This window comes from Cucumis sativus, chromosome 1 (genome assembly GCF_000004075.3).
Source record: "Cucumis sativus cultivar 9930 chromosome 1, Cucumber_9930_V3, whole genome shotgun sequence".
NCBI lineage: Eukaryota > Viridiplantae > Streptophyta > Magnoliopsida > Cucurbitales > Cucurbitaceae > Cucumis > Cucumis sativus.
The window spans coordinates 22,219,675-22,234,799 of NC_026655.2; the positions used below are offsets into that span (position 1 = coordinate 22,219,675).

The 15,125-nt window shown below is 27.8% G+C and overlaps 1 long non-coding RNA gene across 1 annotated transcript; it reads right to left on the bottom strand.

Annotated features, from left to right (window-relative positions):
* Positions 1-8,966: 8,966 nt before the first annotated feature.
* Positions 8,967-12,498, bottom strand: LOC116401721. The gene is made up of 2 exons (XR_004214058.1): positions 12,387-12,498; positions 8,967-9,295 (listed from the first exon to the last, which is right to left on the bottom strand). It is a non-coding gene; the product is annotated as an uncharacterized LOC116401721 (long non-coding RNA).
* Positions 12,499-15,125: the final 2,627 nt, after the last annotated feature.

Here is a 15,125-nt window from a genome sequence, read left to right on the forward strand (position 1 = left end):
AAAATGTTTTTATATAATAATAATAATAATAATAATAATACTAAAATTACCCTTTTAGTCCTCGTACTTTTAGGTTTCCGTCTAACTACTATTCAAATGGTTAGCTTTGTGTTTATTAGCATAATGGATGTGTTATTTTGATGTTGCTTCTCTTTTTCTAACTTAACCTTTTCAAAATCATCATGAGTTTTCTTATGTGGTTGTATTAGTAAGGTAAGAGAGGTACAATATGTATTTCTCCGTATCACATGTAGTGGCTAGTGTGAATTTTGGTGGGATGGACTCTCCCTCTCTCCCTCTCTCCCTCTCTGTCAAATGGGTATAACATTTAACGGTCTTGTTTGTGTAAGTAGATGGTCCCCTTCCTCCCTATGGATTTTCCAAGATGAATTATGATGCTTCTGTCCTTAATGTGGATGTGAAAATTGGTGTGATTGTATATCATTCAAATCCTGATGCTATCTTCACTAACCAAACCAAACCTTCCCTTTCTTAATTGCCTTCATTCAACTTCTTCTTCACTTCATACCCAACTATCAACGGGTTTCTAAACCAACCTTTTACTAATTAACTTTGATGTTAATTTAACTAATAGGAAGGGGAAAGTAAGATCTTGACATCTAAGTAGAGGACAAATGCCTTGTCAAATGGCCAATGTTTAGGTTGTAGTTCAAACATAGTGTAATTAATTGAGTACAATTTTAATACAAATGTTAAAGTTCTTCGCATTAGTCTCTAAATTTAGACCATATTAAATTTGATGTTAATTTTGTTATATTTTTCAAGGTGAACAGTTAGAACATCAATATATTGAAAGTTGTATTGGTTATTGAAGGCATATCTACTATTCAATAAGATTAGAAGCTAGGTCTAACAGTCGATCGATTGAAGTGGAATATAATCAACTGGATCAAAAGTGATTAGTTTGCTTTGTCAAAAGAAGACTTTGTTTGTCCTCGTTGAGAATATTCATTTTGTTGATAATTTTGTTAATATTGCACATTTTTATCACATTTCTAAAAAGGAAGAACAAAATATGCTAATGCTATAGTCATTTTTACATTCACTCAAAGTTGTTATTTAATCTGAAAAGATTTAAACCCTATTATTTTCATAATTCGTGATGAAAAAGTATTGTTTGTCGTAGAATTGTCTCAATTAGAAAAAACACTTTATAAGCCAGATTTTAGAATTCGCTTTCTTTTATAGGCTATATAATCCACACCTCATATCAAAAGTGAATTTTGTCTTCAAATTTTTTAATTTCTTATGATGGGAGAGAAGGGTTTGTGTGACATTGTTGAAATATATTAAAAAGTGAAAACAAAAAATAGTGGGAAGCATAATAATTCTTTTTATTTTATTTTTATATCTTTGGTCGGCCAAATGATAAATCCATAATTTTTTTTTACTATGACTAAATGACTAAAATGTTAAGTTGTTGAAATTTTAAAAATATTATTTAATTATATACGAACGAGGTCCTTTTAACTTAATTGGTATATAAGTGTACTAAATAATCACGTGGTTTGAATTTCTTTGCTCCTAATCGTCGTACTAAAAAAATAATATAACACAAGATATAGGGTTAAAAAGATTAGGACATTTAACTTTTAAAAGCGATATCATCAATTATCATATTAAAAGTTATGTTGATCACTTTGACAAATCTATAGAGATTATAAAAGAGTACTAGTAAAAGGAATACATAGACACATAAAGCATAAAGGTTCGGTCTTAGGATGGAGATGTTCGATCTCTATGAGTTTAGAATTATATTTGTGGAAAAAGAAGTAGATGAAGTTAGAAAATGAGTATGAAAGAAAAACATGGTTTATTGAGTGTAAATATATTAAAAAAGCTAAGGGGAGAAGATTACATAGAAAAGCAACCATTCCCTTTTCTTTTTGCTCTTCCATTTATTTGCCATTGTACAATATTTTGTTACCAAAAATGGTCCCAACTAAGAAACTTTAATACACATAAAAAAGTTCAATATAATGTATTATAATGAAAAAGGTGAACTCAACATGTTTAATATGTACCATTAATGATAAATAATCAAATCTAAAGAGTTGTTTTTTTGCCTTTATAAAAGTTAAGCTTATTTTCAATTATTAATTACAAAAGAATTTGTTGAACTCAAAATGGTTAATTAATAGTACTCTTCCCAACCATAATAATAATAGAAAAAAGAAAAGAAAAGAGTTTCATGTAATTAAGTCATTTGAGAAAATATCCAAATTACAATAAAATAGTTATGTAAAATCATAAATTGACTTAAAAAGGTTTAATAAACAAATTTGTTTTAAAAGATATTGAAACAGTTAGGGAGTCTTAATCACTCGTTTATTTTACATTTATTGTATCTTAATAAAATTTAACACCACCAAAATTGTTGTAATGGATTTTTAATGTTTTTGCATTTTGTTTTTATTGAGATTTGTTTAATTGGTTAATGGGTATGGTCAATTTAAAATAGATTGGATATATAATTAAGAATTTTTAATATAAATCCCACCAAAGTTTAATTTCCTCATATCTCTTGTTCACAAATCATTAGTCCAAATGTCACCAGTTTGCCATTTTTAATTATTATGTGTAAAATCAAACCTAAACATGTAAAATAATATGCATAATAAGTAAAAAAAACAATAATTCAAAATAGAATATAATTTGAATTCAATTATGGACATCCTTTGACCTATATAAAAATAGTGTATTAAAGTATAAAACGTATTTGTTAAGCAATGCAGCCCTAATTAGATATTGGTATGACTTCAACTCATTTAAGCTTAGTGTTCAATGCACACAAAATTTGGTATTCCAAAGATTGGTTTCTCTTGTTCTTGCATGTATATTTTATTTACAACTCTTGATTTACTTTTTTCGTTTCTTATTGTAGCTGAATTTCTTCAAAATTGATTACAAAATTTCAATTCAAGGATTCTCCAAATCACAGTGCTACATGGCTTTTAAAGTGTAATCACAAGATTGGAGTGTTTGTGAAGTCGTTGTATAATTCTTATTTATTTACTCACATTTCTTACCATGATGTACATTCACACTAGTGAGGTTGAGTACAAGTAAGTTTAGAATGACATTTTGAAAAGTTGAAAGAGATGTATATACGTTACTCAGATGTTGGTTGGCTTGTTTTCTTTTTCAAGTAGAATGTTATTCCTCATCTCAACACATCTTGTCTTTACTGAATTAAGTTGTGTTCAATAATCTAGAAAATTTATTTCCTTTTTTATGAAAGATTTAATTTTGTCATGTTGGTTTCCTTTTTGTTGTCTATGTGCTTCCCTCCTTTGTTTGAAAGCCTTTTTAGGAAAGAAATTAACAAAAGGTTTTTGTCAAGCAATTTGGTGAAAAATAAGCAATTGACATGGTTGGTTTGAATCTAGGACGTCGAGCAAGCAATTGCTGAAAGGGTTCCATCATGTTCGAGGAGATTCAAAAGTGATGCTTTCATGGTTGTACTCTTGCACTATATTATTTATTTTGAGAAATTCTTTTTGTATATATAGAGGTGTGTAATTGACAGTCACATAGGTTGTTTATTGATCAAGGGAAAGAAGAAAGAAAGTTTTAGTAATCGTTGGTTTTAGTTGTGTGATAATCATACATTAGGATCATTGAGTCAATAGTTTTCTTATTCTTCGTTTAATCTATTTATAAATGGAGAATCTTTCTTACGATAGAGTGATTTGATTCCGAATAGTAGCATAATACTCACGAAAACATAATTTTCTTCGGCAACATCCCAATGAGGTCTAACTACACTCCATTTTCTCGTTCTCAATGTGAAAATTAAAATGCTAGATCTCATACACTTGGGCTTGGAAAAGTCGCTCATGTTGCCAATTTGAAGTGCCATTGACTATGAAACTTCTCCTTTCAACAGTTGTTGTAACCCCAACCCTCCTTTGGAGTTTTATTCCAAAAAGTAGGTTTTCTTCCTTTTTAATGCCTAAATATTGTTAGTTGAGGAGATCTAGATCTCAACTTTTTACCTTGTCGAGTGGACTTTAGGAAATGGGGACTTTAGGGGAGTCTAAGTTGATATTAGAAAGTTAATTAGTTTTGTGTGAGTTATTGTTAGGTGTGTTTAACATAATTAAGAACTATGTTGTAACCACGTAACTTTATAATTATTATTAAAGAAGTTTCTTTCCACAAGACATCCAACTTCGAGACGTGTACAAGGTTACAAACTCTTGTGCTATAATCTCGATATTTATATGATTCCACCGCAAAATATTACTCCTTATGTTGGCATATTGTGCTTAATTAACAAAAGCACATAGATTGTTAATTACTTATATCACTCGTAAAACAAAGGTTAAACTATATATATAAAAAGTACTCTTGTCATAATCTTTCAAAAATTGATCAATTCGGAATGGAAATTGAAACCTTAAAAAGAGGTGTAGCATATCACTAAAAGTTCCCATTTTTGTCCTTGAAAGTTTCAACTTGAAGAGTAGTTTTGTCATGGTTACCAAGGGTTTTAGTTGTACATAATATTGCTAACTTCTGAGAAAATAAGTGTTTAGTTTAGTTTAGTTTTTCATTAAAACACCATATTTTGAGGAATCACTTGGGAAAAATATTAAATTACACTATTACAAATTTGGTATTTCTTGGTGGTCATGCAAAGAACCATCAAGAAAAATATTTTTCTTGATAAAATGTTTATCTTGACGGTCATTTATGTAAAAAAAAAAAGTTCCCTCATTTTGTTGAAAAAATACAAAAAAAACGTAAAAAAATTAAAATATGGATTCATGATTTCCTTGATCAAACAAAGTTTCTTTAGTTTTGTTGACGAGGACAATAAACATCAAGGATAATATATTAGTTAGGTTTTATTGATAAGCCTCTTGATGTACGAGGCCCATCAATGAATGAATTTTCTTGATTTGCAATGATTGTCTTCGAAAAAAATTAATATATTTGTTTTCGAATTCTTGATAGGTTTAGAATTTTGGATCTAGGGTTCTTGATGGACATTAGGGGTGTAAGAATATGAGTTGAACCCGAATAACCTGGACTACACAACCCATATTATAAGGGTTGTGTTGAATTAAAAAAATTGATTTTTTTCGGGTTGGGTTGGGTCTCGAGTTGGAAGGTTGAAAAATTCAGGTCAACTCAACGTAACCCGAATTAATATAATATATATATATATATATATATATATATATATAAAATTTATTTATTTAATAAAATGTAATCTAAAAATTAGGTCTTCCTCACTCTTCAATTTTCATCTCTTCACGTCTCACTCACCCGTCTTCGTTGTGTTTGATTCTTCTCTCCCATCTCACCTTAGTCTTCGGTCTTCTCCCTCACAATCTCATTGTCCACCTCCGTTCTCATTAGAAAGTAGAAAAAGAAAAAAAAAAACAACACAACCCATATTTTACGGGTTGGGTTGAGTTGAGTTGGAAACTAAATTCGGGTTCTTCAGGTTGCCAACCCATATAACCCAAAAATATGGGTTGGGTTGATAATATTTTCCAACCCAACCCAATTACACCCCTAACGGGCATAGACAAAAAAAAAAAAAACGATGGGCAAGATCAATTAAGAAAAATAATATTTTGATCGGTATTGCCCATCAAAATTATATATATATATATATATATATATATATATATATATATATATATATATATATATATATATATATATATATATATATATATATATATAAAATCTTGGGGTTAGGGTAAGATCATGGGTAAGACCCATCAAGAAAAATGATATCTTGATGAGTAATAAAACTATTTTCCACGAAGCACGAAATTCAGACCTTCGTTACGGGTTCAGAAAACACGATATTAATCAATAATATTCTTAAACTTTTATATTTTTTAATTATTACTTTCTATTTATCAATAATACAACATTACTTTTTTAAAAGTTAATTGTTGCAGTGCTAATTAGATTGAAATAAGTGACTTTATCAAAATTAAGTTAGTTATTGCATTCAACTTTAACGAGTTGAATTGAAAGTTTGTAATTTGAGATTGTTATAACATGTTTTGGCCATCAAGAAAATGATTTTCTTTGATGGACTTTTCAATATTCTCGATGGACAAAATACATCGAAGTTCCCTTTCTTGATGGTCAATACAATTAAGAAAGAGTTTTCGATTACATATTTTGATCATTAAGAAAAATAGTTTTCTTCTTGGTCGAACTTTCTTGATGTCGCGCTTTGCCATAAAGTGTTACCATAAAGTTTTGGACTAGAATTTAATATTCTAATTAGTTGGATCTCACATTTCAAAGCCAATGACACTATTTTCAAGGTGATGAGAGAAGATGATTAGGGAGTAGAGAGAATGAGAGAGAGAAAGAAAAGGAAATATAAAGAAAAGGATTTAAAACTACTACTTTTTCATTTCAAATTTTGATGTATATGTGAATTTGGTTATAAAATGTGTATTTTTATAATAATATTAAATTTAAAGTTTCTTTGAGAGGATGACCTTTTAAACCTATTCTTTACAAAATTATTAGAGAACAAAATCATCAATTTAAAACATCAAACACTAAATGCACTTATTCTTCAAGGAATAAAAGGGTTTTTTTCCCTCATTGAAAATATTCATAGTTGAAATCATTACTAATCTAATTATATTAATTTTGTAAAAACAATCGTAGAAGTATAAACCAAACAATTTCCATATGGTCTGTCGCGCGTCATTCTTCTTGTCGCTCACCAGCTTGTCTTTCCTCCTTTGCTTTAAAAGTTAAACATAAAAATATAGTATATTCAGTAATTAATCCTCTATTGGAATCTTTTGGTTGAGTTGTTAAACTCATTTCAACATTGGCATAATGTATTAATGATAACATGACATAGGTAATGATTCTAAAGGATCAGGAATCATAACATAAGCAGTGACCTCGAGGGAACACAAAACATAGCGTAATAATAGTAATCCCGAAGGAACACAATTCATGGCATAGGTACATAGTCTGTCAATAGAGTTAACAATCATCGGTTGTTAATCTTAGTATATCATAGTCCAAAGTTTTCCAAAGTTTTCATATCAATAGGCTTTAATATGCATATTCCAAAGCTTTCCGAATGTAAATAACGTAAATACAATACATAGCATATAAATTTAACCACTATACAATAGCATCCTTATATATATATATATACGGTACCATAACTAGAAATATGACCATTTACTTTTGATTGTCCAACTCAAAGGTATTCATTAGAAAAATCGCTTAATTACTTCATGGTTAGAGCTTAAATCCTTGGTTGCAAAATAATTCTCAAATCCAACCTAGACCTAACGAATTTAATTGATAATTTTATCTAATAAAATGATCGATTACAATCCAACTTAAATTTTTCTTACCCAAATGGAGGTTGAAAACTAATTTTCAACTTGAAAAGAGGTCCACAAATTAGATCCAAAAAGTCTCCAACTGACTTCGATAAAAAAAATCCAAATGAATTCAAAAAGTAAACTAAACTTTAAATCATTAGTGTAGGTCTTACAAAAAAGATCGATTCAAACTCATAAAACCAAGATGGTGAGTGGAGGAACGGACGGAGGGACGGATGGACGGTGAATTGGAAATGATAGGGTACAAAGCAAACCATATATAATGCCTATGGTTACATTAAAATTTATAATAATGAAGTTTGGAAAACAAAACATAGTACAAAAAAGGTAACATGTTACATGTGCAATATAATAGAGACGTAAGTAAGTAAGCACCTACCTAATCCAGCCATATTTTTGTCTCTTTTCTTTTGTCCACAAAATTTATTTCTCCATTTTTTTCTAATATATATTTACATTCAACAATCTTAGGGGCAATTTCTCAACATCTTCCTCTCTTTCTTTAACATCACATGTCAAACCTTATAAAAACATTTCCAATACTTTATACCTTTAATTTAATCATTCATCTTTTTCTACTCTACGTCTCCATCTATATAATTTAAAATTTTTCATCTTTTTTTTTTTTTATCAACCTATATTACCATTCATTTCTATATTGTTTTGGATTAAGACTTCGTTAAATATCATAAATAAATTAGGTTCTTGTCAATTTTTCTCCTTCTTTTTCTTTTAAGGAGACCGCAACAAGTCATTGATCCTTATTAGTAGAGTCGTAGCAAGGAAAACTTCGTCGAATAAAAATTTAGCCTCATAAAATTAGAGTGTTAGGAGATGAACTTGCCAAATAACACATTTTCAATTGAGCAAGTGTTTGCTAACTCCATTTTGTGATTCGTGCTTAATTCTAATATGCTTTCGTTGCAAAATGAATCGTTCATTTCTTGATCATCTTCATCTTTACAACATAAAATCTTTCACCAAACCAACTATAAACTTGGAAGTATACTAAGATTTGCTCAATACTCTTCTATGTGATTTGGGTTTAATGAAAAATAAAAAAACAAAGTGTGTCCAATGCTTTCCTTGTGGAATGAATCATTCGTTCCCTTCATCTTCATCTTCATCATTGCAATGTAAAATTTTGGATCAAAACAAATTTAAAGCAACTTTAACAAAAATTAATGGGAGAGATCATGTTATATTTGGAATCATTAATTATAAAAGTAATGGTAAACAACTACCAACCAATATAAATGTTTATTAAGAAAAGAAAGAAAATATCTAGAATTCCACTTGATTAGTGTTCCAAAAATTTGTCGAATAGAAACGTTTAAATAATATATCTTGTAAGTATTCATAAGTTCTTTAAATAATGAAATACTATAAAAGACATATAGATAAAATTAGTAACTTTAATATATATATATATTTATTGGTAGTATTACACGAACGTTAATATAATATATTGAAAATCGATTGATTTAACAATGATAATTATTAAAATTAAACATCTAAAGATACAATTATTTAACATCGGATAAGCCCAAACCATGATATAACATTTTAACCTATAAAACATTATCGTTAAATGCAAACTTGATTGAAAATATTATTGCATACTTTGGTAAAAAATATAAAGCCTTTAAACTATTAGTGACCAATATCCAATTCACAAACCGTATAAATGAAATTCAAATGACTTCAATTACAACCAAATAAACTTCTTAAAATATATTAACTATGAATTTTGTTAGGCTTCCCTTTTCTATTACCCTTAAGTGGCTTTTTTGGTTTAGACTTAAATGGATTGTGGCCTTCATTTGGAGATGGATCATCATAATCATTTATCTTCACTGTCAAACACCTTTTGCCTCTCATTATTGTTTTCATTTCCCCATCACCTTTCCCTGTTCAAAAACAAATTCATAATAATTTCACTTTTTACTATCGTTCGTTTTCTTTAAATTGCCTATTATGATGGGCAAAAAAATATGTGCTATGAAGTGTCTTTTTGTAACTTTTTTTTATTATTTGATGCGATTATTTTTAAATTTTATATTTCTTATACATTACACATACATATATTATATATGGAAAGAAAATGAATCAAGAAGGGTTATCAATCACGTGGAATAAAAAAGAATTGCAACATTATTGACATAGTCAATTATGTGCTATTTTAAAGTTAGGTAGTTTTTAAAACTAAACTAAAAAATATATATTATATGTTCTTTAAAATATGGGGAAAAAACATATTGAATTAAATTAATGTCACATGATATTTACATATATATATATATATAATTAATAAATATTGAGAAAATAATTTTTTTATTATAATTAATCGATCTCTCTAAACCTTTATCTAATAAAATCCTAATATTTTTTTAACCCAATATTTTCGTTTTACCATTTAATTAAAAAAAAATTAAGTAAGAGTATTAATTTTAGTTAAAGTGTAGAAAATAAAAGAAGATTTAAATTGATATTATAAAGAAAAAAAAAATAATAGAATGAGAAAGAATCTTTTTATTGAGAGGGTAAAGTGGCGATGGCTGATTGCAAAGGAAAGAAAAGAAAAGAAAAGAAAAGAAAAGAAAAGAAAAGGCCACTTGGTCCAAATTATTAATTATCAGAAAGTTAAAGAGTTATGAATTGTTGGTCACGTGGGGATGCTTTCTTCGAGATACGGTCACGTGATCTTCCAAATTAAAAGTATTTGTTCTTATAATAATTATTTAACAAAAAGAGAAACCCAACTTCGTATGTAAAACATGACAAATTGTTTCCTCTTCTCTTTCTTTCTTTCCCTCTTTTAATATTATATTTTATCTTATTTTAAACCAAAAATAAAACCATTATTATTATTATTATTATTATGGATGTTGATGTCCTACCAATTTTAATACATATTATTTTCAATTTTCTAACAACTTGACCCTCTAATTACATAATTAATGCCAATAAAGTCTGTTTAAATTTACTCAATATATTTTGAATACATTCGAAATCTACTTTTTTAATATTAACTTTTTCTGAAATTGATTCATTTCTCAATTTTTTCACATCCATATTTTCTCCATTTGGAACTTTGTTTTATATATTTTATATTAGAAAGGGTAACATTGGAAAGGACAATACCCTATTGAAAAAGATGAGAAAAATCATTCCTTTTCCAGAATTCATGGATCTCACTTTTTACACATTTTCAAAGTACCCTCATATTATTCTACTTGTAATAGATAATATTAATTTAGATCACCCATTCTCATTTTTAACTCTAATTTTACCGACCTACATTTACACTCATTATTTACGATAAATAATACTTTCGAAATTTTCATTCTCTACCTCTAATTAAGCTACATGGTTGAACTAAAAACAGATTGGTGAATCTACCAAAATATTTATTTTATAGCTTCAATGTGAACAACCAAATTATTTGGGCATTGGGGAATTTAGGAGATGGTTTGGGCTTTGCATCATATAGAGCCATAACCCATTATCAAGGGATCCATAAGATATTACTCTCTGTGTGTGTGTTTTCTTAGCTTGAGGTTTCATTTTAATTTTCTCTCTCTCTCTATATATATATTTTTAATCAATGAATCACTTTACACCAATTTAGTTCAAAGCAAATTAATTGTTTATCTAGAGATTACAAAATTACTTTTTGTTGAATCATAAGCAGTAAAAATATCACATGCACTATTCAGGTTCATGAATGAAAAATAATGTAAAAAATAGAAGTGCATGTACAATCACACTAAATTAAATAAATAGTTTTGGTTTGAGCATATTTGAACACTATTGGAGACATAATATTCATTCAGATCTCTGTCAGTTGTCTTTAATGAAGGTTTTTAAAAATCAATATTAAATTTTTAGTATAAATTATACAAATAAAAGTTGAAGGCAACCATCATATCTCTTATTTAATATCATATGGTTGTTGAATGGATATCTTAATTATGCTCGTATTCATAACAAATATCACACGCATACGAATTATATTAAATAAGCTAACTAAAGCATAGTATAACATATTTATATTATATATCACGGTTTATTATTGATCACTAAGAGATCACATAAATATGAATTTGGCTACCTATATAAGATGGGGTAATTGCATTTAGTTTAGAGTTTATCATACTCATCAATAAGAGTTCTTCCAAGTAATTTGATAATTCAAATACTCAATTTAGTTATACTATGTTTAAAATTATTTAAATTAAGTTATACCATGTTTAAAGTTATTTTGAAATAATTTAAAATAATTTTTTATTATATGTACAAACCTACAATTATTTGTTTGATTTATATTTTTAATCGTTCGATAAAATTGATTTTGAACTATTAAAAGTTCATCTTTCAAAATGAAACAAACCCAAACATAATCTTCACTTTTTTATCTTTTAATTTTATAAATAAACTTCGCTTTGGTATCTAAATTATTGTATTAGATGTAAGAAATTAAATAGATGAAACTAAATTAAACCTAACATTATGATTGGTTAGAATTATATGCTCATTTTGACATCAAACCAATCCCCCTTGAAAAATGATAGGTATATGTATATGTATGTATATCTATACGACGGAAAGTCCATTTAGTAATTGTTGGATGTAGATTCGAAAGTCTACCCATCCCATAATAATCATTAGATATAAATTCAAGTTTTTTTCTCTCATATACATCCAAATTAATTGTGGTGATTTCGTAATACAACTACTCATGTATACTAGAATTGATAAGGTATAGAGAACAAAAGGTTCCCATTGCAACTCAAACAATGAGATGATAGATTTGATTCAAAAAATCTAGTTTCAAACTTTACTAAAACAACAAATAACAAACCCTAGTCATACATTTTTATTTTTCTTAGTTCAACAAATGTTGTAGTCAAGACGAGAGACTTAAAAGCCTGTAACTTTAAAGAAAAGGATGCATGCATGCTCAAAAACTGCTAACACGTAAGAAGAATTAGGTCATACCTGAAATTGGCAAATACAGTACTATCATTACCATGAACATCAACAACAAACATAAACGACCTGCCCTTAATCCCATATCTCTTCTTAATTCTTTCTCTCTCTCTTTTTAATATTCTTGTGTTTATAAAGAAGAAGAAAAAACAAGTTCATCACATGAAGATAAGAGAGAGTTGACTTGTTTTCCCAAATAATGGGGCGAATCCCACGTTTTATCATCCACATGATTGATCAATCACTACACTTATGAGTTGATCATAGCCGTCCATTTTCATGATCAACGGCTTGGGTGAGTGGACTTTTGCTATGGCTTACTTTACAAGTAAAGGAAATTAAAGTTGTCCTAATTTTGTAGGGCACCAACTGTATGTTGATTGCTCACGAGTGCATGTTTTCACATGCTTTGATTTTAAAAACTTGGACAGATTTTATTTCAATAATATTATTATTGTGTGTATTTAAATGTTTGACTTAATTGGATGTATCATATTTCAATTAGAATTTGGATTTGTTATATGATTTAAAGTTGAAATGAATATGGAAGGGTTGTGTTTTTGTTGTATTGTAGGTGAGTAATTGGATTGCATGTATATATACATTTATATACCATTTTGTAAATACTTATGACCATTGATGTAGAAGATTATTCGCTATTCTTGATTTTAAGAAAATAGTATATGTCAGTCACGGCATTGAGCTTTCTACTCACCAAAATTTAAAATATATTTGTCAATCTACCTCAATAGTAACTAGGAGTTCAACATTGATATTGAGAATTAATCAACATCTCTAATATATCTTCCACGTAGTATATATATTAAATTCATAAGCTTAAGGAGTAGTTATAACTTTCTAGAGAATACTATTATCCTTTTGATATTTACATTAACTAAATAACCGGATGGATTTAGAAGTAAAAACAACTTAATTATTATTAACTTAAATATTGTTTTTCCTCTACCTCGTAGACGTAGCTAACACAAGGTTAGTGAACTTTGTATATTTGTGTAGACTTCTATTTATGTTACATTATATTTCTTGCTTGTCGTGTACCTATTGTTAACGGGGATAAGAATAGTACATGTCCTTCATAATAATAATGTAATCTTCTTTCGTTCTTGATCGACTATGGAAAAATAAATAAATATACTACACTCCTAGTCAATATTTTAGGATTTATGTAATAAATAATACAGATTCTTAATTTAGAAACTCACCCAAAGTTAAATTTATATATTGTTTACTATTAATTATTTGTGAAAGTAAGATTGTACCGAAGAGATTGAATATTTTTTAGAAATATAATATGATTTCGTATGTTTTTTTTATACAATTGAAAAATTATACTATGAGATAAATATACACGTAAGTAATTAAGTTCAAACTTTTCAGAACTTTAGTTTGTATGAAATACAAATTCACTAATTCAAATATTTATATGCTTTACTTTTGCATATCTTTTTTCAACCAATAATAGGAATTAATAAAAACAGTGTACTCTTGTCAAAATTAATCTTCAATTGATTTCAATGAATATAATGTAATTCAGAAGCTTTAAAGGATAAAGAAAAATAGCTATTATAATTAAAATCACTTTAATGAAAAAGATATTTGAGATAAGGAAGCATATATTTATCTACAAATCAATGGCTACAAATCTGGCAAACAGAAATGAAACCAAGCCCACACATTTTCATTTTCAAAAAAATATTATAAAAGAAAAAAGTAAAAGTATATAAAAAAAAAGATATTATAAACCAAATTAAATATTATAAGAAAATAACAAAATTTCATGTTCAATTTTATCATTTACTATAGTGAAAAATGTGTCTTTCCTTGTTTAGAACATAGAAAAAAGATTAGGGTAAATTCTTATAATAAAAATTTGATTTAAATTATCTTTATCATGGATATATATATATATTATTAGTACAACTTTAGGATATATATATTGTCATTACCATACTATATTTTCAACATATATTACATTAATTTGATATATATTACTCCATTCTCAACACACATATATAAAAGGGAATTATAAAAATTAAGAACATAACATTTATATAGTGCTATTATTGGTTCATGGCCATCGTCATTATTTCTTTTTTAAGCTTCCTTGCTAATGCTTTCTTCCTCCTCTACCGAGCAATTTCTTTAGGGATTTTTTGTGATGTCGCCGTCCTTGACAACGCTAATCTCGAACAAATGTCGTGGCGGGGGTGGAAATGGATTATGTCTTGGATTAGCTCCCGGATCAGGATAGTCATTTATCATATACGCCACTTCTTGGTTTTCTGATATCATATTAGATTTTAGTTTTATATCTATTAATTATACAAATCTAGAACTATTCCTCAATAGGTTAATTAACAATTTTGCGTACCTGAATGGGGTATGATTCGAGCTGAGGTAACGAGGACAAATGAGAGCAAGAGGAGGAGGGAGAGACGCGCTTTGGAATAATCCATGTTAGTTGTGGTTTTGTCGATGGTTTGAATGATTGGTAATGGGGATTTAGGAAGTAAAGAAAATCAATATTTATATAAATTTACGTAGTGAGAAATGAAGAAACTATGGGAAGGTTGTTTATTATTCTGTTGAAAATTGGTGAATTTGAATGAAGGATAGAACAAAAACAGATGAGATGTGTTGTGTTGTGTTAAGTTTAGTAAGTAAGAAAAAAATGACAAAACGTGGTTGTAATGTGAAAGAATAAACCTAATATCTTAACATACATAC